Source organism: Ceratotherium simum, chromosome X (genome assembly GCF_057802395.1).
Source record: "Ceratotherium simum simum isolate JZ-2026a chromosome X, ASM5780239v1, whole genome shotgun sequence".
Taxonomy (NCBI): domain Eukaryota; kingdom Metazoa; phylum Chordata; class Mammalia; order Perissodactyla; family Rhinocerotidae; genus Ceratotherium; species Ceratotherium simum.
The window spans coordinates 31,326,902-31,351,286 of NC_141940.1; the positions used below are offsets into that span (position 1 = coordinate 31,326,902).

General features: G+C 36.6%; 1 protein-coding gene across 1 annotated transcript in view; it reads left to right on the forward strand.

Annotated features, from left to right (window-relative positions):
- Positions 1–226: 226 nt before the first annotated feature.
- Positions 227–24,385, forward strand: part of KLHL13 (kelch like family member 13) — a 132,683-nt gene continuing 108,524 nt past the window's right edge. The window contains exon 1 of the mRNA XM_087427530.1: positions 227–318. The gene's annotated coding sequence lies outside the window, so the exon portion shown is untranslated. The remainder of the gene's footprint in view (positions 319–24,385) is intronic.

Genomic DNA, 24,385 nt, shown 5'->3' on the forward strand with positions numbered 1-24,385 from the left:
GTTTTAAATGTGAAAATAAGGTGAAGAAAAGTAAAGATGCTGTTCATAGCAGTTAAGCCTCAGATTTCTTGACTCCTTGAGAAATGAACCATTCTAGAATTTTTCTTTTTAAATAACAGTTAACCTCCTTAACACCAATGTATTTTTCATTTTTAATACTTTGGTTGATATAGTGACGTCAGCAGCATGGCAGTGTGAGTCATTTCATTTGTCTCTTCCCTTTAAGTTACAACCAGTTGGACATCCATAGCCCAACAGAGGATCCTTTGCACACGACATCAGGTTGCCTGAGAGATCCAGACATCTGTACATCTGAAGGTGAGGAGACTGGGTCTAGTGGAGGTGGGAGGAACCATGGGAACAGTGGCTGCAGCTCCCAAGACCAGAGGCTCCAGGAACTGTGGGGGTGCCGGCAACTCTGCCCCCTCCCCACCATAGTAGTGGTGGTGGTGCCTGCGACCCCAGCCCTACTGGCAATGGGGTCTGCGTCCAAGACCCTGGTGCCCCTGGTTTGGTGGCAACACCCATGACCTGAGGCTCCGGAAGCTGCAGTGGTCCCCAAGACCAGAGGCTTCAGAAACCTTGGTGGCATCTGCCATCAGAGGCTCTAGGAACCGTGGCAGCACCTGTGACCCAGGTACAACCCCCCTATGGCAACACATGATCCCAGCCTGCCCAACAGTGGCAACGACTCCTGCAAATCCAGTGCCCCTGGCAGTGGCGATGCTAGCACCCCCAGAAAACCCAGTAGCAGCAAGAGCTGCCACACATGTGACTCTGGCCCCCTGGCCACAATGGTGCCTGAGGCCACAGGGAACTAAGCAGTAGCAGTGGTGGAGCCTGTGACCCTGGTCTCCCTAGCCGCAGTGGTGCCCACACCCTGGCCCCTCCACCCGCAGCGATGGTGCCTGCAAACCTGACAACCCGAGACTTAGCAGAGGCACCTGTGACACTGACTCCTGTCCCACCCACCCCCTGCCTCCCACAGCAGTGGTGGAACCTACAACCCAGGTGACCCCAGGAGCAGCACATGCACTCACCATCCCAGTGACCCCAGTGGCGATGCCCACAACCGCAGCAATACCTGCAGCATCAAGGCATCAGTGACCTTGGAGTCACAAGGAATGACAATGAGGGCACTGACCACACTTCTGAGGAAGTAGAGAGTGGAAAGTGCTGGCTCTCAAATATAACCAGAGACAGCTCAGAATGAAAGTAAACAAAGCCTTACCTAAACAAGAAAGGCGCTACTACAAATGCACCAGCAGAGGAACAACTCATCAAGCACCAAGAAAAATTACAGTAACATGATATCAAAAAAGGAAAATGATAGAGGCCAGCCCTGTGGTGTAGCAGTTGAGTTCGTACAATCTGCTTCGGTGGCCCAGGGTTTGCTGGTTCGGTTCCTTGGCATGGACCTACTCACTGCTCATCAAACCATGCTGAGGCGGTGTCCCATATAGAAGAGCTACAACTCTACAACTATGATACACAACTACATACAGGGGCTTTAGGGTGAAAAAAGTAAAAAAGAGGAAGATTGGCAACAGATGTTAGCACAGGGCCAATCTTCCTAGAAAAAAAAAGAAAAGAAAATGATAATTCTCCACAAACCAAACTTAAAGTCATGGAAGGTAACACTCTAAGTGATGGAGAATTCAAAACGTTTTCGTGAAGAAACTCAACGAGCTATAAGAAAACTTGGACAGACAGTTCAGTGAACTTAGGAATAAAGTTAATGTACAGAAGGAGAACTTTACCAAAGAGATTGAAAGTCTTAAAAAAAAGCACACGAAAATTCTAGAGTTGAAGAACTCAGTAAATGAGATGAAGAATACAGTAGAAACCATGGGAAATACAGCAGATCATGTGGAAGAAAGAATCAGTGAGTTCAAAGATTAAAATCTAGAAATGATTCAGATGGAAGAAGAGAGAGAACTAAGATGAAAAAGAAATGAAACTCTGTGAGAAATATCTGACTCCATTAGTAAAAGCAACCCAAGGGTAATGGGTTTCCCAGAAGGAGAAGGGAGCAAAGACCTTATTTAAAGAAATAATAGCTGAGAACTTCCCAAACCTGGGGAAGGAACTGGATATACAAGTCCATGAAGCTAATAGAACACCTTATTATCTCAATGCAAAAAGACTTTCTTCAAGATACATTATATTAAAAGTGTCAAAAGTCAATGACAAAGAAATTTAAAGGCAGCCAAGGGAAAAAAAACCCAGTAACCTATAAAGGAACCCCCATTAGGCCATCAGCAGATTTCTCAGCAGAAACTGTATGGACTAGGAGAGAGTAGAATGACATATTCAAAATATAGAAAGATATAAACTGCCTGCCAAGAATACTATATCCAGCAAAGTTATCCTTTAGATATGAAGGAGAAATAAAGGCTTTGCCACACAAACAAAGCTGAAGGAGTTCACCACCACTAGACCTGCCTTACAAGAAATATTGAAAGGAGCTCTTCTACTGGAAACAAAGAGGCGAAAGTATACAAAACTCAGTAAGGTGATAAATAGAGAGAACTAGAAAATTGCCATACTATTACAGAATAGGATATTAAACACTAATAGCATAAAGATTAAAGGGGAAAAAGGCAACACTAAAATAGATAATTTGTGATAATAAAAACATAAAAGGGGAAGAGGAAAAGGACAGAACTTGTATACGCAAATGTAGATAAGACACTATGAGATGTTTTATACAAACCTCATGGTAACCACAAAAGGAAAGTCTAGAGCAGAGATAAGAAACATAAAAAAAGAAGAGACTTAGAAAAACATCATAGAAAACCACCAAACTAAAATGGAAGACAGAAACAGAAGAGAAAAGAAACAATGGAGATATAGAGCAATCAGAAAACAAAAGATAAAATGACAGTAGTAAGTCCTCATACATCAGTAATCACCCTGAATGTAAATGGATTGAACTCACCAATCAAAAGGCACAGAGCGGCTGAATAGATTAAAAAACAAGACCCAACTATGTGCTGCCTTCTCGAGACTCATCTCAGCTCTATTGAGAAACATAAGCTCAAAGTGAAGGGGTAGCATATGACACTCCAAGCAAAAGAAAGCAGGTGTAGTCATACTTACTTCAGAGAAAATAGACTTCATAAGAGACTGCTACAAACACCTATATGCCAACAAATTAGAAAATCTAGAAGAAATGGCTGAAATCTTAGAATCATACAACCTTACAAGATTGAACCATAAAGAAATAGAAAATCTGAATAGATTGATCAGTAGTAAGGAGATGGAAACAGTAATCAAAAACCTCCCCCAAAACAAAAGTCCAGGACCAGATGGCCTCACTAGTAAATTCTACCAAACTTTCACAGATTTAACATGTATCCTTCTCAAACTGTTCCAAAAATTCAAAGGGGATAGGATGCTTCCTAACTGATGTTATGAGGCCAACATTACCCTGATACCAATACCAGACAAGGACAAAACAAGAAAAGAAAACTACAGGCCAATATTTCTTATTAAGTTAGATGCAAAAATCCTCAACAAAATGTTAGCAAAGTGAATACAACAATACATTAAAAGCATCATACACCATGATCAAGTGCAATTTATACCAAGAATGCAAGGATCGTTCAACGTCTGCAAATCAATCACCATGATACATAACATTAACAAATTAAAGGATAAAAATCATATGATCATCTCAAAGATGCAGGAAAAGCATTTGACAAGATTCAACATCCATTTATGATAAGAACTCTCAATAAAATGAGTATAGAGGGAATGGACCTCAACATAATAAAGGCTATATATGACACACTCAAGCTGACATCATACTCAACAGTGAAAAACTGAAAGCTTTTACTGTAAGATTAGGAACAAGAAAAGGCTGTCCACTATTGCCACTTTTATTCAACATAGTACTGGAAGTTCTAGCCAGAGCAATCAGACAAGAAAAAGAAATAAAAGGAGTTCAAATGGGAAAGGAAAAAGTAAAGCTGTCACTATTTGCAGATGACATGATTTTATATATAGAAAACTCTAAAGATTCTACCAAAAATCAACTAGAAATACTAATTGAGTACAGTCAAGTTTCAGAGTACAATATCAATATACAAAAATATGTTGCGTTTCTAACCACTAACAACGAACTATCAGAAAGGGAAATTAAGAAAACAATCCCACTTACAATCGTAACAAGAAAAATAAAATACCTAGGAATAAATCTAACCAAGGAGGTGAAAGACCTGTACACTGAAAAATATAACACATGACTGAAAGAAATTGAAGACATAAAGAAATGGAAAGATATTCCATGCTCATGGATTAGAAGAATTAACATTGTTAAAATGTCCATATTACCTAAAGCAATCTACAGATTCAATACAATCCCTATCACAGAAATTGGCAAAAAATCCTAAAATTTGTATGGCACCACAAATAGCCAGAACAATCCTGAGAAAACAGAACAAAGCCAGAGGTATCACACTCCCTGATTTCAGATTATACTACAAAGTTATAGTAACCAAAATAGCATGGTATTGGCAGAAAAAGACTCACAGATCAATGGAACAAAATTGAGAGCCCAGAAATAAACCCACACCTATATGGACAACTAATTTATGACAAAGGAGTCAAGAACATACAATGGAGAATGGAAAGTCTCTTCAATAAATGGTGTTGGGAAAACTGGAGAGCCACGTGCAAAAGAATTACTTTTGAAGAAACAAAGAATTACAGAAATTAACTGAAAATGGATTAAAGATGTCAACATGAGACCTGATACCATAGAACTCCTAGAAGAAAACATAGACAGTATGCTCCTTGACATTATTCCTAGCAATATGTTTTTGATTATGTCTCCTGAGGCAAGGGAGAGAATCGCAAAAATAAACAAATGGGACTTCATCAAACTAAAATATTCTGCACAGCAAAGGAGACCATCAACAAAATGAAAAGACAACCTAGCGAATGGGAGAAGATACAGTCATGCACTGCATAACAATATTTTGGTCAGTGATGAACTGCACATACGGCAGTGGTCGCATGAGTTCAGTACCATATAGCCTAGGTGTGTAGTAGGCTATACCATCTAGGTTTGTGTAAGTACACTCTATTATGTTTGCACAACAACGAAATCACCTTACAATGCATCTCTCAGAACATATCCTCCTTGTTAAGTGATGCATGACTGTATTTGCAAATCATATATTGGATAAGGGGTTAATATCCAAAATATATAAAGAACTTGTACAACTTAATAACCTGATTAAAAATGGGCAGAGGATCTGAATAGACATTTTTATAAAGAAGATATACAAATGGCCAACAGGCACATGAAAAGATGTTCAAAATCACTAATTATTAGGGAAATACAAAGCAAAACGTCAATGAGCTATCACCTCATGCTCTTTGGAATGGCTATTATCAAAAAGACAAGAAATAACAGGTGTTGGAGAGGATGTGGAGAAAAGGGAACCCTTGTACATTGTTGGTGGGAATGTAAATTGGTGCAACTACTATGGAAAACAGTATAGAGATTCCTCAAAAAATTAACAATAGGACTTCCATATGATCCAGCTATTCCACCCTGGGTATTTATCCAAAGAATACAAAAACACTAATTTGAACAGATATATGCACCCCTATGTTCATTGTAGCATTATTTATAGTAGCCAAGATATGGAACCAACCTAAGTGCCCATCAGTGGATAAATGGATAAAGAAGATGTGGTGTATATATACAAGGGAATGCTACTCAGCCATAAAGAAGATGAAATCTTGCCAGTTGCAGCAACATGGATGGATTTTGAGGGTATTATGCTAAGTGAAATAAGTCAGATGGAGAAAGACAAATGCCGTATGATTTCAGTTATATGTGGAATATGAAACCAAACCAAAGAAAACCAACCCCAACCCCACCCTACTCCAAACCAAAAACCAAAACCAAAATAAAACAAAGACAAACTTATAGAAGTAGACAACAGATTGGTGGTACCAGAGAGCAGGGGGCATGAGGGGGAGGGCAAAGTGCGTAAAGGGAGTCAGTTGTATGGTGATGGATGAAAACTAGACTTTTGGTGGAGAGCTCGCTGTAGTATATACAGATGTTGAATTATAATGTTGTACACCTGAAACTTATATAATGTTATAAACCAATGTTACCTCAATAAAAAAATACTTTGGTTAAATATTTTTCTTGCTGACTCATGGCCATCTTTACAGCTATTACCGTAGAGTGTTTTTGCGATACCCTTAGGATCTGTTGATACTTGTAGAAGTATTTGCTTCTACAGTATATGATCCCAGATTGTTGTGCTCTTCTTTTTTTTTTTTTTTTTGTGAGGGAGATCAGCCCTGAGCTAACATGGTGCTAATCCTCCTCTTTTTGCTGAGGAAGACCGGCTCTGAGCTAACATCTATTGCCAATCCTCCTTTTTTCCCTCAAAGCCCCAGTAGATAGTTGTATGTCATAGTTGCACAGCCTTCTAGTTGCTGTATGTGGGACGCGGCCTCAGCATGGCCGGAGAAGCGGTGCGTCGGTGCGCGCAGGGATCCAAACCCGGGCTGCCAGTAGCAGAGCTCGTGCACTTAACCGCTAAGCCATGGGGCCGGCCCTCTTCTTACCTTTCTTTAACTGGTTTTTATAATTTTCTTCTTTCTCTTGCTGTCAGATGTCTTGTTTTACCATTGTCAGTGTGCCTTCCCATAGCTTTCTCCCTGCCTCCTTCTAATTTGTTGAAGGTTTAAAACCCATTTGCCAAGCTTCTTAAGAATTGTACTCGAAGGACTACAGGGCATGTCAGTTACTAATATGAATGTACATTTGTGCTTGAGCTTTGTGACATTTGTTTTGTCTCTGAGGACTCTTATTTACCTATTTGTTTGCTGCAGTTTGAACAGATGAAGTTCCCACAAAATTGGTTCATTCTACACGTTATATTGTAAAACATTGTAAATTTTTATTTTATATGTTAAAAAGGATTTTTTGGCTTAATATTCAGGTAATTTTCTAGTAGATTGCATTAGTGAGTTTTTGTAATCGGATATTGTTGGAAAGTAAAATTCTTTCTGCTTTATTGAAAGAAATGGTGCTGTAGTTTATCCTGTTTAAAAGGGGCAGAAAAGTCAACAAATATTTTCAGTGGTAGTTTTGTGACCAGCGTTCATTTAGGCCCCTTGTGCATGGGTAACTGAGTTATAGTTCTTGATCCAGAAGAGATTCCTGGGTTAGAGTCCTGGTTTCATTACTTCTGGCTGTTTTGACATTGAGCAGGTTATTTAAGCTCTCTGGGTCCCAGGGTCCCAATGGGTGAATTTCAGATAATTATGTCTACCTTCAAGGGTAGTGAGAATTACTGAAAATATACACACTAGTTGCCTAGGGGAATGCTTGGGAAGCAGTTGGTTTTTATCAAATGCCGACTAATGTATGGTTAATCCTGCACCATGATGTGCATCTAGCAGCTGTTGATAACTAATTACAAATTGAGGAAATAATGTCTTCTATAATACTTTAAATCATACATGCCTTTTTTTGCAATATCTAATTTTATTCTCGTGTTTTCCAGTATTCAAAGCAGTGTTAAATTATCTTGTTGTTGCTGCTGCTGCTGTCACTGTTGTCTTAGTAGTTTATTACATGAATGAATAGACCGCATGGAAATAAGTAGGATAAATATTATTACCTATTTATAGATAAGATTATTGAGGCTTAGAAAGGTAACTGGCCCAAAGTCACACAGCTAGAAACTGGTGCGTGAGGACTAGAACTCAGGTCTTTGGACTCATTTTCCTGGAAATAATGAGTATAGATCACTTATTTGAGGTGTCTCTCAGTGAAAGAGAGACAGAAATGAACCGAATAAACTCAGTGTTAAAAAGTATTTGTATACCTTGGAAGTAAATGTAATGGATCTTATGGAAAAAAGTAGATTCTAGGAAGAAGGGCAATGCCAGCAATTACTTCTTTTCCTATTTTTCCTTATTCCCTAATTGGCCATTGTGCATTTTTTCCTAAGGATAATTTTGAACTTTTTGGAATTTGATGAGAGTATTGGTTTTCCATCATCAATCAACCAAGATACAAAAACTTCAGTGATATTTTTAACTCCTCTCATTCATCCAATTAGTTAATCGAATTTGTCCGTTCCTCTCCATCCTCATTGCCGCTATTTTGTTTCCAGACCTCCCTATCACTCTTCTAAACTATTATGACAGTCTGCAAACTCTTCTTGCCATCACTCTCTCCACTTCCCCCTTGGTCTTCCACACTGTGGTTGGTGTTCCACAATTCCCCGAGTCTGATTTTGACACTCTCCTCACTGATTCCCAAGTTTTTGCATTGACCTTTATTATGGTACACTTGTTCTGAGGTAGAAATCACAAGGAAAAGGCAGGAGGAGTGCTCGATACTTTCCCTTTATTTATTTACCAGTTCCCAAAATAATGAGCTGGTTCTTTATCACCTACCAAAGATGATCTGTGATCATTTTTAGCATTGTTATGAACTCATGCATTTAAACATATATGATGTGCTTCGAATCCTTGCAGTTATTACCCTTATTGATGCTCAGATGATGCCGTATTTGGCCAGTGGAAGTTTGTTTATGTTGCTCCAGAGTCCTTTTGACGTGCCCCTAATACTTTGATGGCTTCCTTGCTTTTCAGAATGCTAAGATATTCCAGGATCCTCTTGTACATTTTCTGCTCTAGACCCCATAATTAGCCATTTTTAAAACTAGTCTTTGTTCCTTTTTTGGCAGGGAAATGGTATTTAGATATCACAGTGTAGTTGCTAGGAGTATTATTGCCACAAGGTTGGTCATTGTTTTAAAGCCTTTCCCTGGTACACAGCTACAATTTTCCTTTAAGTTAAACTATATCATGAGTTCTTATTGATTAATGCCAAGTCAAATTTAAGGCTACAAAGTTTTTACCTAACCTCACTGATATTACATCTGTATCTCCTTTCAACAAATCCATAGATTCAGTGACACATAATTATCATTTTATTTATCCCACCATACATATGCAACAGCCTCAGAATAACATTACCAACACTACCATCAACAACAGTGATTACTGGAGAAGCAATTTAGAGAGAGTGTGTGTGTGTACCTGTGCACACTTGCTCTTGTGGGCAGATCTTTTTGTCCTTAAGGAATATCCCACTAGAAATCTACAGTTAAATTGTATTTTAAAGTCACTTGAAATATAATTCCTTTTTGTGCAGTCATACCACCAACAGGATACACAGTTGGGGGTATTTAATTTTACTTTTGATTTTTAATTTTGGTTTTTAAATTTAGTTTTGTTTTTGAATTAGTTATAATATTTACACAGTTCAAAAGTCAAATCTACAAAGGAAGACATATTCAAAGAAGTCCAACTATTACCTTTCTCTCCATCTTATATAGATAACCATCCCTCCTCCCTTCTTAGACAAACAATCCCTCCTCCCTTCTTAGACAAACAATAGCACACTATACACACTATGAGTTTTTTTTTTCCGCCTAAGAATATATTCTGGAGGTAACCCTGCAGTGATACATGGGGATATTCCTCATTCTGTTCCACAGCTGCTTAGTACTTTGTTGTTTAAATGTATTGTAGTTTATTCAACCAGTCCCAAAGTGATGGATATTTGGTCTGTTTCTGCCTTTGCAAATAGTGCTGCAATGAATATCCTTGTGTGTATAATAATATCTTAAGAGAATTTCTACCTTAATTGAAACTTAAGGAAATCTTGTGCAATCTGGGAATGGAAATGTGAAATGCTGGGTAGTGAGTTAATGCCTATATGATTGGCCTTTTTATCAGGATGTAGGTTATTGTGATAGCAGATGATTTGCTCATGGGTTTTATTCAATTCCCTCATTTGTTATTGGCTATAGCTTGCACCTCTCTGCTTCAGTGAGATGTCATGAAGATTACTTAGGCTTAACAGTAGATAGCAGAAATCTAAGACTAACCTGACCTTATTAAAGACAACATATTTATGTTGCCCCTTGCTGTATTTCCCCTTTCTCATACATGTTGTGAGAAGAAAATTTTAAAAGGTACCTTTTTTTCCGTTTTTCCTCTTACCAACTTTTTTCTCTCTCATAATTTCTAACCACTTTGGTTAAAGCTTTTTTAAGCAAATTATTTTTTGTTCTTGATAAAGCAGAGGATTAAATGCAACTGCCTCTGAACTCTTGCTCAGGTTGGTTATGGAGGTTGGGCCTCTGTGCCGGGGCTCTAGGTTTCTCAGCTGGACTGCTGGCCATCTTCCTGTAGTCTGGAGAAAAGGAGCCTTTCAAGTATGAGTCCTGAACTTTGAATGGAGAAGGAAGTTCTAAATGAAAGCGTTGGTGTTCTGGACACTGCAATTGAACGTTTTTCTTCCTGTTTTAAATACTAACCCAAACCAAATCCGTAACCCTGCCTTTTGTTGTTATTAATATGAAATTTAGGAAAGAAGGGAGAAATATTTTAATTGGAAATATTAGAAAATTTTTTATGTGTGTTTCCGTATGTAAATATGTAAAGAATCGTAAAAGTTTTGTTTTCTAGTCTATTGGGGGTAGATGAAGTAGTGGTTGGAAATGCGATGTAATAAAAATATTTAGCAAAGTGAATTCTTGTTTTTCCAAGTGATCTTTCTTTCTTCACTCTTATTAAGGAATTCATGAATTCCTGCAGTTCATGGGGCAGACTCCCAAATCCTCAGCCACCCTCACTGGCCATTTTTGGTCCCCGTGGTTTGCCCTACTAGATTATTTCCTCGAACTAGAGTTGCCAGGTTTAGCAAATAAAAATACAGATTGCCCAGTTAAATTCGAATTTCAGATAAACAGCAACTAATTTTTTTAGTACAGGAAGTTCCATGCAATATTGGGGACATCCGTATAGTAAAAATTTATTCACCGTTTGTCTGAAATTTAATTGGATTTCTTGTGTTTTACCTGGCAACCATAAGCCAAACCAAGTACATGGGAAGCCCCATTTAACAAGTCAATAGTTTTTGTCATGTTAATTGATGCCGTGACACACTGAATTCTCTTGACTAGGGGTCTCTCCTCTAGTTGTTCCTCCAGTTTTGCTAGCACTGCCCATGGTGTCATGAGTCAGTGGTATGATACCAAACCTCTTTATGTCATTTGTACTAGTTACTGTGATTACATTATTTAAGTGTTACATTTGTCAATCAAACGTGAGTGTGAAAAGAGAGCTGTTTCCAGGAGAACAAAGTTGAATGTATTGGGATGACTCCTGAAAGTTCAAGAATCTGTTTAAATACTTAAAATTTAAAAAGCTGTCACTGGGTATGTGTGAGATAGCTGCAGTGCCCTGCTGAGCCATACTGGAGCTTGAGGCAATAGGAAAAATCAGTAATATTGATGCCGTCTTTATTTAAAATACTGATATTTTGCTCACCATGGGTTTTCTGCATTTAGATTTTTTTAAGACAAGTTTATTGAGATTTAATTCACGTACCAAAGGATTTGTCCATTTGAAATGTGCAATTCCATAATTTTTAGTTTATCCACAGATATGTGCAACTATTACCACAGTCAATTTTGGTATGTTTTTATCACCAGAAAAATAAACCCCCTGCCCTTTAGATAAACCTCCCTAGCCCCCATCTACTCCAGCCCTAAGCAACCACTAATCTACTTCCTGTCTCTATAGATTTCCCTATTGTGGACATTCCATATGAATGTAGTCATACAATATGTTACTTTTTTTTTACTGGCTTCTTTCAGTTAGTGTAATGTTTTCAATGGTGTAATGTTTTCAATGGTCATCTATGTTGTAGCATGAATCTGCAACTTTGTTACTTTTTATGGCTGAATGATTTCCATCGTATGGATATAACACATTTTGTTTATTCATTCATCCATTGATGCACATTAGGGTTATCTACAATTTTTGGCTATTGTGAATAGTGCTGCTATGAACATACGTGTATAAGTTTTTCTTTGATCACCGGTTGTCAAATCTTTTGGGTATATTTCTAGGAGTGGCTGTGTGAGTCATATTATAATTCTATGTTCAACTTATCGAGGAAGTGCCAAAGTATTCCACAGTAGCTGCACCATTTTACATTCCCACCAACAGTGCACAAGGGTTCTAATTTCTCCATATCCTCACCAATTCATTATTATCTGGTTTTGTTTTGTTTTTGATAATAATCATCCTAATGAGTGTGAAGTAGTATCTCAATGAGGATTTGATTTGCATTTTGCTAATGATTAGTGATATTGAGCATCTTTTCATGTGCTTATTGGTCATTTGTATGTCTTTTTTTGAGAAATATCTATTCAAGTTCTTTGTTCATTTTTTAATTTAGTTTTTTTTGTTGTTGAGTTGGAGTTCTGGATAATAATCACTTGTCAGATATATGATTTGCAAATATTTTCTCCCATTCTGTAGGGTGTCTTTTCACTTTTCTTGATAATGTCCTTTGGTACACAAGAGTTTTTAATTTTGATGAAGTCCAAATTATCTATATTTTCTTTTGTTGTTTGTGCTTTGGTGTCATATTTAAGAATCCTTTGCCAAATCCAAGGACATAATGATCTGCCTCTATATTTTCTTCTAAGAATTTTATAGTTTTAGCTCTAACATTTAGGTTTTTGATCCATTTTAGTTAATTTTTGTGTATGGTATGAATTAAGGGTACAACTTCATTCTCTTGCATGTGGTTATCCAGCTGTGCCCATCCAGCTGTGCCCAGTACCACTTTTTGAAGAGACTGTCCTTTCCCTATTGAATGATCTTGGCACCCTTGTCGAAAATCAGCTGACCATAGAAACATGGCTTTATTTCTGGACTGTCAATTCTATTTCATTGATCTATTTGTCTGTTCTTGGGCCAGCATCACACTGTTTTGATTACCATTGCTTTATAGTAAGTTTTGAAATTAGGGAGTGTGAGTCTTCCCACTTTGTTCTTTTTTTTCGAGATTGTTTTGGCTATTCTGGGTCACTTACAATTCCATATGAATTTTAGAATCAGCTAGACAGTTTCTACAAAGAAGTCAGTTAGGATTCTGATAGGAATTATGCAGATCAGTTTGGGGAGCATTGCCATCTTAATGGTATTAAGTCAATCCATGAACATGAGACGCTTTTCCATTTATTTACATCTTATTCAATTTTTTTCAGCAATGTTTTTTAGATTTCAGAATATGTTTGTAGTTCTTTTGTTAAATTTATTCCAAAGTGTTTTATTCTTTTTCTTGCTATTATTAATGGAATTGTTTTCTTAATTCTATTTTCATATTGTGTATTGCAAATGTATATAAGTGCAATTGATTTTTGTATACTGATCTTGTATCCTACAATCTTGCTGAACTCATTTATAAATTCTAATAGTCTTTTACTTGATTCCTTAGGATTTTTTATATGCAAGCTCATGGCTAACAGAGATAGTTTTATTGCCTCCTTTCCTACCTGAATGCCTTTTATTTCTTTTCCTTAACTAATTGCCCTGGCTACCACTTCTAACACATTGTTGAACAGAAGTGGTGAGAGCAGATATCCCACAGCAGATATCCTTGTCTTGTTCCTGATCTTAGAAGGGAAGCATCCAATCTTTCATCATTAAGTATAATGTTAGTTGTGGGTTGCTTTTTTTTTCTTAAATTGCATTAAATTAGCATTTATCTCTATTACTGAGTTTTGGGCACCCCCTTAAAATTTTGAACCTGAGGTCTCACTCAATTCACCTCAGTCCTGGATCCGCAGTCTTAAAAGATTGGGGGAGATTGTAAAAACTCCTAAGGATTTTGAATTCATATTGCTGTGCAAGTGGCTTTATGTTCTCTTTTTGTTTTAAGGAAAACAAATCTATAAATCATAGTTCATGCATTCATTGTGATGGTGAGGTTAATTTATGAAATAAGATGCCAAGATCCAATTAGCAGGCCTACGTACAAAGAAAAAGCCTTGGCTCTAGGTCAAATGATAAAGGGAAATCACAAATGATTTGTACTTTAACTTTTTTGATTCATCAGTGAACTACCAGTCTGAATATATCCCATAATATAACTTCTGTGGATATGAAAGATTGTATATAAGATAGAGCTACCTGCACTTCCCTTCCTCCCTTCTTTCATTTTGTTAAATTTGCTAAACTTATCTGTTATGGACCCAGAAAAACTGTTATCTTTATCCAGACCTGCATGCTGTACTTCCTTGAATCTCTAATTAGTAAAGTGGAGATTTATGTTAGAAAACTTTTTGTCTGGAATGTTGGCTTTCTATGGAGTTCTGATTAGTGAATTGCCACCTAACAGTTTTTACCATATTTGAAAGTCACTTACTAAAAGTCTAGTAAATGGATTGCACTATTTGTGATCAGACCAGGTTTTTAATTGTTGTTTTTCATTTAATTGACTCATGTTGATTATGACTAAATGGGGTGTTAAACAGTATTATATCTTTTTAAAAGGAATTTCTTTGTCTTTTTAATGTTGAAGAATATAAATCTTTAAGAAGGCAGATTACAATTAAATACTCACAGTTTTTTCTAAGATTGATTGTGGTATATAAATTACAGTGGATCTTAATTAAAGAGGGTTCTTAATTCAATATAAATAGCTGATCATGTGGGTAGAACTCAATCCATTTTTCTTGGTCAGAATAACAAGTATTATATATATAATATTTATATAATATATAGTACATTATATATAATATTCATGTAATATATTTATATAATATTTATATATTATATATAAATGAACAGACTTTAAAAAGTCTCATCTGTGTAAATTTTTCAAAATTTTCTCATAAAAATTTTGTCCAAAATATAGTCAAAGGATAAGCATCTTCTATAGACCTAAGTTATTTTGGGGAATGATTAATACTTTTTAAAGAATAGCCATACTGAATTTATCCATGGGAAAGAAATACTTTTATTTCTTTTTACTACTGTTTAGATGTTGCTTAGTATTTAGAGCATGAACTTCAGATTTTAGCTATAGATTTATTCGAAAACCAGAATCCTTCAATTTAAAGGCCTCTTGTGCAAAGACAATAAATGATTCAATCTTTACTTTTATAATACTAGAAAAATATAACGTAATAAAAACTCTGCATTGCATCTAGATTTTTCAAGAGTCACTTGGAACTTGATTATTCCATTATACTGGAGATAGAAGCATTTTTGTTTTAAGATGCCTTGTGAATCTCATTTTTCTTGGATAAACAGCTTTCTGGTAAGGTGATTACTGTAATATAAAGCCACTTAAGAATTTTACCCTTTGGAACATGGAGGGCAAATTGAATTATGGCATGCTAGAATAGAGATGGGGAAAAAAATAACAACTTTCGCCTGCTTGCTTAAACTCACCCCAAATTGGAAGCTTTAATAGATGAGCCCACTTAATTTCCTTCCCCAGGAAAATGCACAATAATTTTTTATCTTCCCTGTATTTCTGTATAGGTTGCATTTAAAAAATTTTTGTGAGCCTTTTTCTTTGTCTTTTTTTTTATTGATGTATAATTGACATATAACATTATATAAGTTTCAGGTGTAGCACATAATGATTTGATATTTGTGTATATTGCGAAATGGTCACCACAATAAGTCTAGTTAACATCTATCACCATATATAGTTATAATTTTTCTTTTTCTTATGATGAGAACTTTTAAGATCTACTTTCTTAGCAACTTTCAAATATGCAATACAGTATTATTAACTATAGTCACCAGGCTGTATATTACATTGTCTTTTTCTTGATTGTAATTTTTAGTGGAGATAGAGGGTTCTGCATGGTAAGGAGGACCCGAAAGGTGTCTTATTATCTTTTGAAGGTGAAAACGTGGAAAAGAACCATAAGGTGTGCTACTAATGTGTCTTTGACATGGCTGTGGATTTTCTCAGTTTCACCTCCCCTACACACAAATTGAGGTTGAACATCTTTTATTATGCTTATTGTCTTTGTTGTTATTCTTCTGTGAAAGGCTTGTTCAAATACTTGCCCACTGGGTTGCTCACCTTTGGTATTGATTTTTTTGGAAACACTTTATGTAGTATTATGAACATTACACTTTTGCCTGTTATATGTGTTGCAGGTTTCCTTCTCCACTGCCCCTCCCCTCATTTTTAAAGTATGTTTATGGTGTGTTGTACCACATGGGATTGTAACTTTTGTTTTTCACTAACAAACTTACAAACCATTTTCATTTTCTTTGTGGCTTCTGAGTTTTGTGTTGGCCCTTAGGAAGATTTTACTTATGCCTCATTAAAAATATATTCTCCTTTATCTTCTACTACTTGTACAATTTAATTTTTTTTCTTCTTTTTTTTTTTTTGTGAGGAAGATCAGCCCTGAGCTAACATCGTGCTAATCCTCCTCTTTTTGCTGAGGAAGACCGGCTCTGAGCTAACATCTATTGCCAATCCTCCTCCTTTTTTTTCCCCCAAAGCCCCAGTAGATAGTTGTATGTCATAGTTGCACATCCTTCTAGTTGCTGTATGTGGGACGCGGCCTCAGCATGGCCGGAGAAGCAGTGCGTTGGTGTGCGCCCGGGATCCGAACCCGGGCCGCCAGCAGCGGAGTGTGTGCACTTAACCACTAAGCCATGGGGCCGGCCCCAGTTTAATTTTTTCATATTTAGATATTTAATCCATCTGGGATGTATATGTATCGTGTAGATAGAATTTCAATTTTTCCCCCTGACATAGGCAGTTTCCCTAAATCTATTTATTGAGAAGTTTATCTTGTTTGCCTGACTGCAACTACCACATTCACCATATAGTTAATAGCCATATTCATTTGGATCTATTTTTGAATTCTGTCCTATTGATCCCTCTGTCTATTCCCATACTAGTACCACACTGTTATAGTTACTGTATCTTTATAGTACATTTTAATATCTATTGGGAAAAGTTGCCTCACCCCTTATTTTTCTTTTTTAAAGATTTTTGGGCAATTTTTATGCGTTCACTTTTCCTGACGAAATATAGATTCAACATGTGAACTGTCCACCACCTCCACAAAAGAATTCTGACCCTTTGCTAATTTGATTGGCGTTGCGTTGAATTGCTATGTGAATTTTAAAGGAAATTTGCGTCTTTATGATTTTGAGTTTTTCTATCCTGCAATATTGTGTGTGTGTGTGTCCATTTATTCATGTCCTTTATTATTTTATGAACTTCAGTAAAATTTTATTTTTTATAAGTCTTTTACATTTCTTTTTAAGCTTATTCCTAGGTATTTTGCAATTTTTCTTGGAATAGAAGACATCTGTATCTTCGTGGAGCTGATATTCCTGCAGTGGGCATCTTACTATGTTAGTTTTCCAGTTGATTCTTCTGGATTTTCTATAAAAACTCTCATGTTATCTGTAAATCATTAGTTTTTAAAGTGTCATCGGTGATCTAGCAGCAGCCACATCCTTTGTGAACTTGTTAGAAAAGCAAATTTTCTGTAACCATCCCACACCAACTGAATGAGTAGCTCTGGGGGTGGGGCCCAGCAATCTTTCTAGAGGATTCTGATACATACTCAAGTTTAAGGACCACTGATGTAAATAATAATTTTTATTTTTTCTTACCCATGTTTTCATTTCTCACTTCTTTTTTCTTGTTTTGTGTATGTGTAACAGCTCAGTGGATTATGTAGAATGGACGTTGACTGAAGAGGCTGAGACAAATTGCTAACTTCTGAGAGTAAGACTGGGGAGGGGAATGATGAGAAGTGCACTATTCCTTAACCAGGTGAATGGGGGAAAACCACCTCCAAGAGAGCAAGATGGAGTGAGATCGGGTATATAATTTAGGTGAAGGATTTTGGTGGGTGGCAAAGGGAGGTATGATTCAAAGTGAGACATACTACAGTGTCACTTCTGTAGATAAGAGTTGTAAACATTATAAAATTGCAAGAAATGAAGACAGCTAAGGTTGGCAATTGACACAGTAAATGTTTGTTAGATGAAGTTTAGCCCTTGTTATGAGAGGACAGCAACAATTAGGAAATCAGGTAGATTTGCATTAATACAAGGGTAATAACTTTGACATTGGTAAAAAAGGCCAATGGCAGTGATACAACAAATGATGCCATTAGTAAACAGTATATGACAAAGGCATTCCTAAAGCCTGTTATGAGTGACAACATGAAAAAGGAGGGACTACCAAGAGATCATATCGAAGAAGGAAGGAGTGGTATTATTGCAAAAAGCAGTGGAACTGCATGGTGAATGGTGGATACCTGTAGTAATAGAGAGCAAGATGATAGTGACCATATGGTGGTGACATGGGCAGATTGCCTCAGTGACTATAGCACGAAAACTGAAATTGTTGAGAAGAGTGTGTCGTGTGTCAGCCACTCGGGCATGTGACCAGTGAAAGGGAGCATCTTGTGGAACATGGTGATCCAGTCTTTTTGGTAGGAGTTTAGATCTAGAAGTAGCTGTTACCATATCTCTCTGGACTCCCTAGTTGTAGCACAAAATGCTGGTTAGGAGGCAACCAGGCAGGCTGATCACTTACATAAAAGGTGTATTCTGAATCAGCTGTAGCTGCAACCTTTAGGACAATGCAACCCGTATCGTTTATAGCATTGCACATTTTGTTAGGGGTGCATATGTGGGAACATACCACATAGTCCTAGCCAGTTTTAGATTTACTCTAGGAAAAAATCACCACCCAGCTCGACATCTGCTGTTCAAGTGTTTTAGGGTAGGACCTCTTCAGTGCCACAGGCGGGAGGGGAGTGTGGTGTCTGTCGTGTGTGAAAGATGAATGATTCAGTAGTCTGACACTCTGTGACATTTTAAAAAATTAACTTTCGTATAACAAACTATTTCCCAGAGAATACAATTCTGTTTCTTAAACTCCAAATTTTGCAATTTCAAGATTATTTTGAATTTTTAGTCATGCTGCTATGTATAACTTGATTTAGAGAAGTGCAATTATGTACAATTTTTCTGTACTTTGCAGTTTTTTGATTTTGTAGTGTTTAGTACTTTTCACAGATCTTTTCTGTGAGCTTTCTTTTCTTATCACGGTACTTATCAAAATTTTATTTGAAGACAGACTATTATAGAAACTCTTAAAATTTCTTTTATGTAACATCAGTTTAGTTCATAAGTAGGGCTTAACTTACATGGTGTGAAATTGGTAAGGCATCTCTCAAATCTCATTATTTTTAAAGCTGTTGGTTCTTGGACAGGGTAGGAAAGCATGAGACAGTGGAGTTTAATTAAATGCTAAGTCATCAACTGGAATGTCTATTTGAAATATTATCTAACTATATGATAGGTGGTTGAGAAATATTAGATTTGTAAATTAAAATAAATTCTGAAGAATAAAATTGGTTGAAGTTATTCAAGACATCTCAACTGTCAGAAACAGTCTTGTCGTTTTTATTTCTGGTGAGCTAAGTAGAATATTTTAAGGGCAAAACCACAATTAGGGCTTTGTCAGGTATGTGCTCTGAGTAATCATTAGTTTCCCTTTTATTCATGAGAGTGTCATGGCTGTGGAGAAGTGTGTCTTTTTAATTATAATGCATGTCCGGTTATATTTTTGTCCTGTCTTTTTTCTTATTTTATTTTATTTTATTTTTTTTTGTGAGGAAGATCAGCCCTGAGCTAACATCCATGCTAATCCTCCTCTTTTTGCTGAGGAAGATTGGCTGTGAGCTAACATCTATTGCCAATCCTCCTCCTTTTTTTTTTTTTTGTTTCCCCCCAAGCCCCAGTAGATAGTTATATGTCATAGTTGCACATGCGTCTAGTTGCTGCATGTGCGATGCAGCCTCATCATGGCCGGAGAAGCGGTGCGTCGGTGCGCGCCTAGGATCCGAACCCCGGGCCGCCAGTAGCGGAGCGCGTGCACTTAACCGCTAAGCCACGGGGTTGGCCCTGTCTTTTTTCTTAATATTTGAAAACATTCTTATTTTTTTTTATCCTGACCTTTATATGTCATGTCTTGTCTGCTCATCTACATAGTCCCTACTTTAGGGCAGAGATAACGTAGTATCTTCTTTTTTCTTTTCTTTTTTTTTTTTTTTAAGATTTTGTTTATTTTATTTTTTCCCCCCAAAGCCCCAGTGGATAGTTGTGTGTCGTAGCTGCACATCCTTCTAGTTGCTGTATGTGGGACTCGGCCTCAGGATGAACGGAGAAGTGGTGCCTCGATGCGCACCCGGGATCCGAACCCAGGCCGCCAGCATCGCAGCGCGCGCACTTAACCACCAAGCCACAGGGCCGGCCCTAGTATCTTCTTTTTTCAATTAAATATTTCAAACATACAGAAAAGTACAGAGACCAGTATAAAAACATTCATCTGACCACCACTTACTGTGTAGTACCTTAACATTTTGCCTTTTTTGTTTCAGATCCTCCCCAATTGTATTACTCTCCCCTCCTGTCCTGAGGTAGCTCTCTCCCAAAGTTGGTGTTTATCATTCCCATGAGTATTTTTATGCTTTTTCTACATATGTTTGTGTGTGTGTATACATATATATATGGTATTGTCTTATGTGCTTTTGAAATTTATTACGTAGTATTGTATTTCTTCAGTTTACATTTTTGTTTAACATCATGCTTTTCAGATTTACCTGCTCTAGTATCTCCTCTTATGAAAACAAAATAAAACAAAACGTTATCTAGTTTTACCCTATATCCCCCTCCAACTACCACCGGTTTCTCTACTCATTAAAGCCCAGCTCTTCATAAGAGTTGTGTGTACTTGTTTTCTCTTTCTTCATTCTCTCTGGAACCCACACTAATCAGCCTTTTTCTCCAGCATTCCATATAAACCACTCTTACCAAGGTGTCCAGTGACCTCCATGTTACCACACCGAGTTATCGTTTCTGAATTCTTCTCGTAACCTCTCAGGTTATCTGACACACTTGATGACTCCTCTCTGCATATAACACTTGATTTTACCTTCTCAGTTACTACACCTTCCTGGTCTTCCTCCTGCCTCATAGCCACTCCTTCTTATGGCTTTTGCTGGATCCTCATTATTTTTTTTATTTTGAAATAAATTGTACAGAAAAGTGTAGAATGGAAAGTGAACATCCACCTCCCTCCACCAAACCATATTCCGTCTCACCAAGAAAAAATATAAACAGACTTCATTGGTGTGTGCATGTGTGTATATGAATTTTATAGTGGACACTGCCTCATTTTAAATTGCATTTATTTATTAATGATTTGTATTTCTTTTATGTAGATTTTCTGTTTATATTATTTGCTCACTTCTACTGTAGTGTTTTATTGATTAATTGTGTGTGTGTGTAAGTTAAAAATCATTAACCCTTTGTTGTCTGTCATGTGTATTGTGAATATTTTTTTCCTAGTTTATCAACTGCCATTTGACTTTGATAATTTTAAGGTACAGAGTTCTAATTTTTTTCTATAATCAGATTTAACTGTTTTTTCCTTTATGGTTCCTGGTTTTTGGGTCCTGCTTACCTTCGCCATTGCATGATTATAAATAATTTCACTTGGATTTTTTTGGTACTATTTCAAAGCTTCATTTTTTATCTTTAAATCTTTGATCTTTCTGGAATTTATTTAGTATATGAAGTGGAGTAGTGTACTCATTTATTTTCTAAATGGCCACCTGATTGTCCCCCAATCATTTAATCATCTGTTTTTCTCTTACTCATTTGAAGGCTGCCTTTACCATAGAATAATTCCCTGATATATTTGAGTTCCTTGAAAGAATTTATTTTTGTTTTATTTTTCAAACTGCTGCTGTGTGGTTCTCCCCACCCATAATGAAATTACCCTACAAAAAAAGTCATCACTGACTTTATAGCTGTCAAAGCAATTAGCTGTATCTTACTTGGTGTGAGCCGAACTTGAAACAGTTGAATACCCTCCAACCACTCTTCTGAACCGCCCTTCTTCCTTAGATTTTATCTCACAATTCTATTCGTTTCCCTCCTACTTATTGTCTCTTTGCTGGCTTGTCTTCCTCTGTTTCTTGCACAACAGTGTTCTTTGAATTCCACCTTCTCCTGGCAAATACACTCCTGAGTAATTTTCCCAGTCTTATCACTTCAGCAATTACTTGACTGGCTAAATATTCCTATATTTTCATTTCTAGTTCCAACCGAAATCTAGATCTTTATTTTCAATTTTCTATTAGATACTATATGGTGTGCCCTAGGTTACTTCAATATGTCTATATCAAACTATTGTTCTCCTTGTTTTCAATATTTTTCCTTCTTTATACCCTACCTCACTTGATATCATCACCATTTCACATTACCTAAATAGATTTTGTCTTTGATGTCTCCTTATCCCTTTAATCTCTGTCAGTGATCTGTCAGTCATAAGTCCTAGTTCTCCCTGGCTATCCCTATAGCCCTTATCTGTGCCCTTATATTTCATGCCTTGAGTATGGAAGTAGTTTCTTACCAGTCTCTTATTTCTGATCTCTCTGATCCACCCCCCACATTGCAGGCAGCATTAATTTTCTAATACATATACTTGATATACAAATTCCGCAATTAAAAACAGTTGGTTTTAGTTAAATCCTGTGTAAATTAATTTCATACATTTACTGCTCTCCATTCCTAATTCCCTTTAAATGAGAGTAAAGAAATGGAAAAATTCAGAGCCAGCCCTCATGGCCTAGTGGTTTAAGTTCGGCGCTCACTGCTTCAGCGACCCAGGTTCGTTTCCCAGTCATGGAACCACACCACCCGTCTGTCAGTTGCCATGCTGTGGCCATGGGTCAGACAGAAGAACTAGAAGGACTTACAAGTAGAATATACAACCATGCACTGGGGCTTTGGGGAAGGAAAAAAAAAAAAGGAAGACTGGCAACAGATACTAGCTCATGGCTGATCTTTCTCTACAAAAAAAAAAAGTGGAAACACTGACAGATGGAAGGTTGAAACTAATGTTTTACTTAGAACAAAGGAAGTTACAACTTAAATACGTCCCCCTACCTGAACTTTCTAGAGAAACCAATTCTTGCCATAGAACTCCTAATTCAAGACTTGGAGGCACCTGGTCTGTGGAAGGCAGTAATGAGTCATGAGATTGAAAACATGAGCTGTTCCCTGAAAGTCTTTATGACAAGTGGCCCGAGCCCCATGTCCCATCACCCACTCTCTGCTACTTGAGACCAGAGGTTTATTATCTGGAGAATTTGAATAGGAGAGCCCCAGACTCAAGAGACCCAGGTGCAGCAGATGGATAATCCCAACAATGGGATTAAGTGGAAGTTTGCATACCTAATTTTGGGGCCTAAATGTTCTACCCTAGATGCAGTTGGTAAAAAGGGGCATGAATTATTGATTTTCACATTCCCAGATTCCTAATAGTAATCTAGATATAGTTGTTTTTCTCTTGGCACGTCTTCTAAGAAATTGCATAGCCTAAACAAAATTAAAATTTCTCAACATCTTAAAACCAGTTCTCTTAACACTTAAACATTTTTAGAAAAGTTAAGTCAAAGGTCAGTTGATCTTGAGAAATTTGCTTAAGAAATTTTTATTTCGTTTAGGCTACTCAATTTCTTTACTTGTAATAACAGGATTATAAGCAGAAAAGTAGGTTTGTACAAATAAATATAAATGCTATATTGTCATTTGATTTGTTTTTCAGAGTTATGAAGACCCAAGAAATAGAGTACTTTTCCCCCTTCTACTTCTTTTGCTTTTGTCCCTAAATTAAAGGGCAGGAAGTGGGCAGGTAACAATGAAGAAAAATTTTTTTTCTCTAGCTCAATTATTTTAGGTCTTCACATCATTTTATAACAAATATAATTTTATGAACAAACTAAGTTGCATACTATACATTTTTATCTTCCCAATGCAATAAATTGATTTTATTAACAAGAAGCATTTAAATAAAATAAACCTTTTTGCTTTCTAATACATTTTAAATTAATAGAGTACATTAAATATCCTCTACATCTCCAATTCAAAGCATTCACATTACTAAAAACATATATATTAGATAGAGTTCAGTTTACTACAACCTCACCTGTTTTTTTCCCCATAAAAAACAACAACCAAAACAAAAATTCAGTCCAGATCAAGAAAACAATACTCCTACCCCCACTACCTATTTTTATATCTTTAAGATTTCAAAATACCTTCTAGCCTTAATTTTGAACAACCACTTGTAAAACTGTGGGCCCTGCTTATGGGCTTCTCGAGTCCTCTTGGTAACATGGGATTTAGTACTGTCTCTGTATCTAACTGACAAAAGTTTGCCTCAACTCTTCGCATCTAACTTCTCTTGTCTAACCCAACTTCACACAAACTCCTCAGGTCTCCTGACTCTCCATTTAATCCAACTTCCTGTATACTTGGTTGTTTTTCCATGGATAACTGTTAGCTAATGATTTCTTATAAAATTTAGTCATTACTATTTAATGATTCAGTATCGAATTTTCTAGATATTTTGACTATTGCAGATTGTTTCTTAATT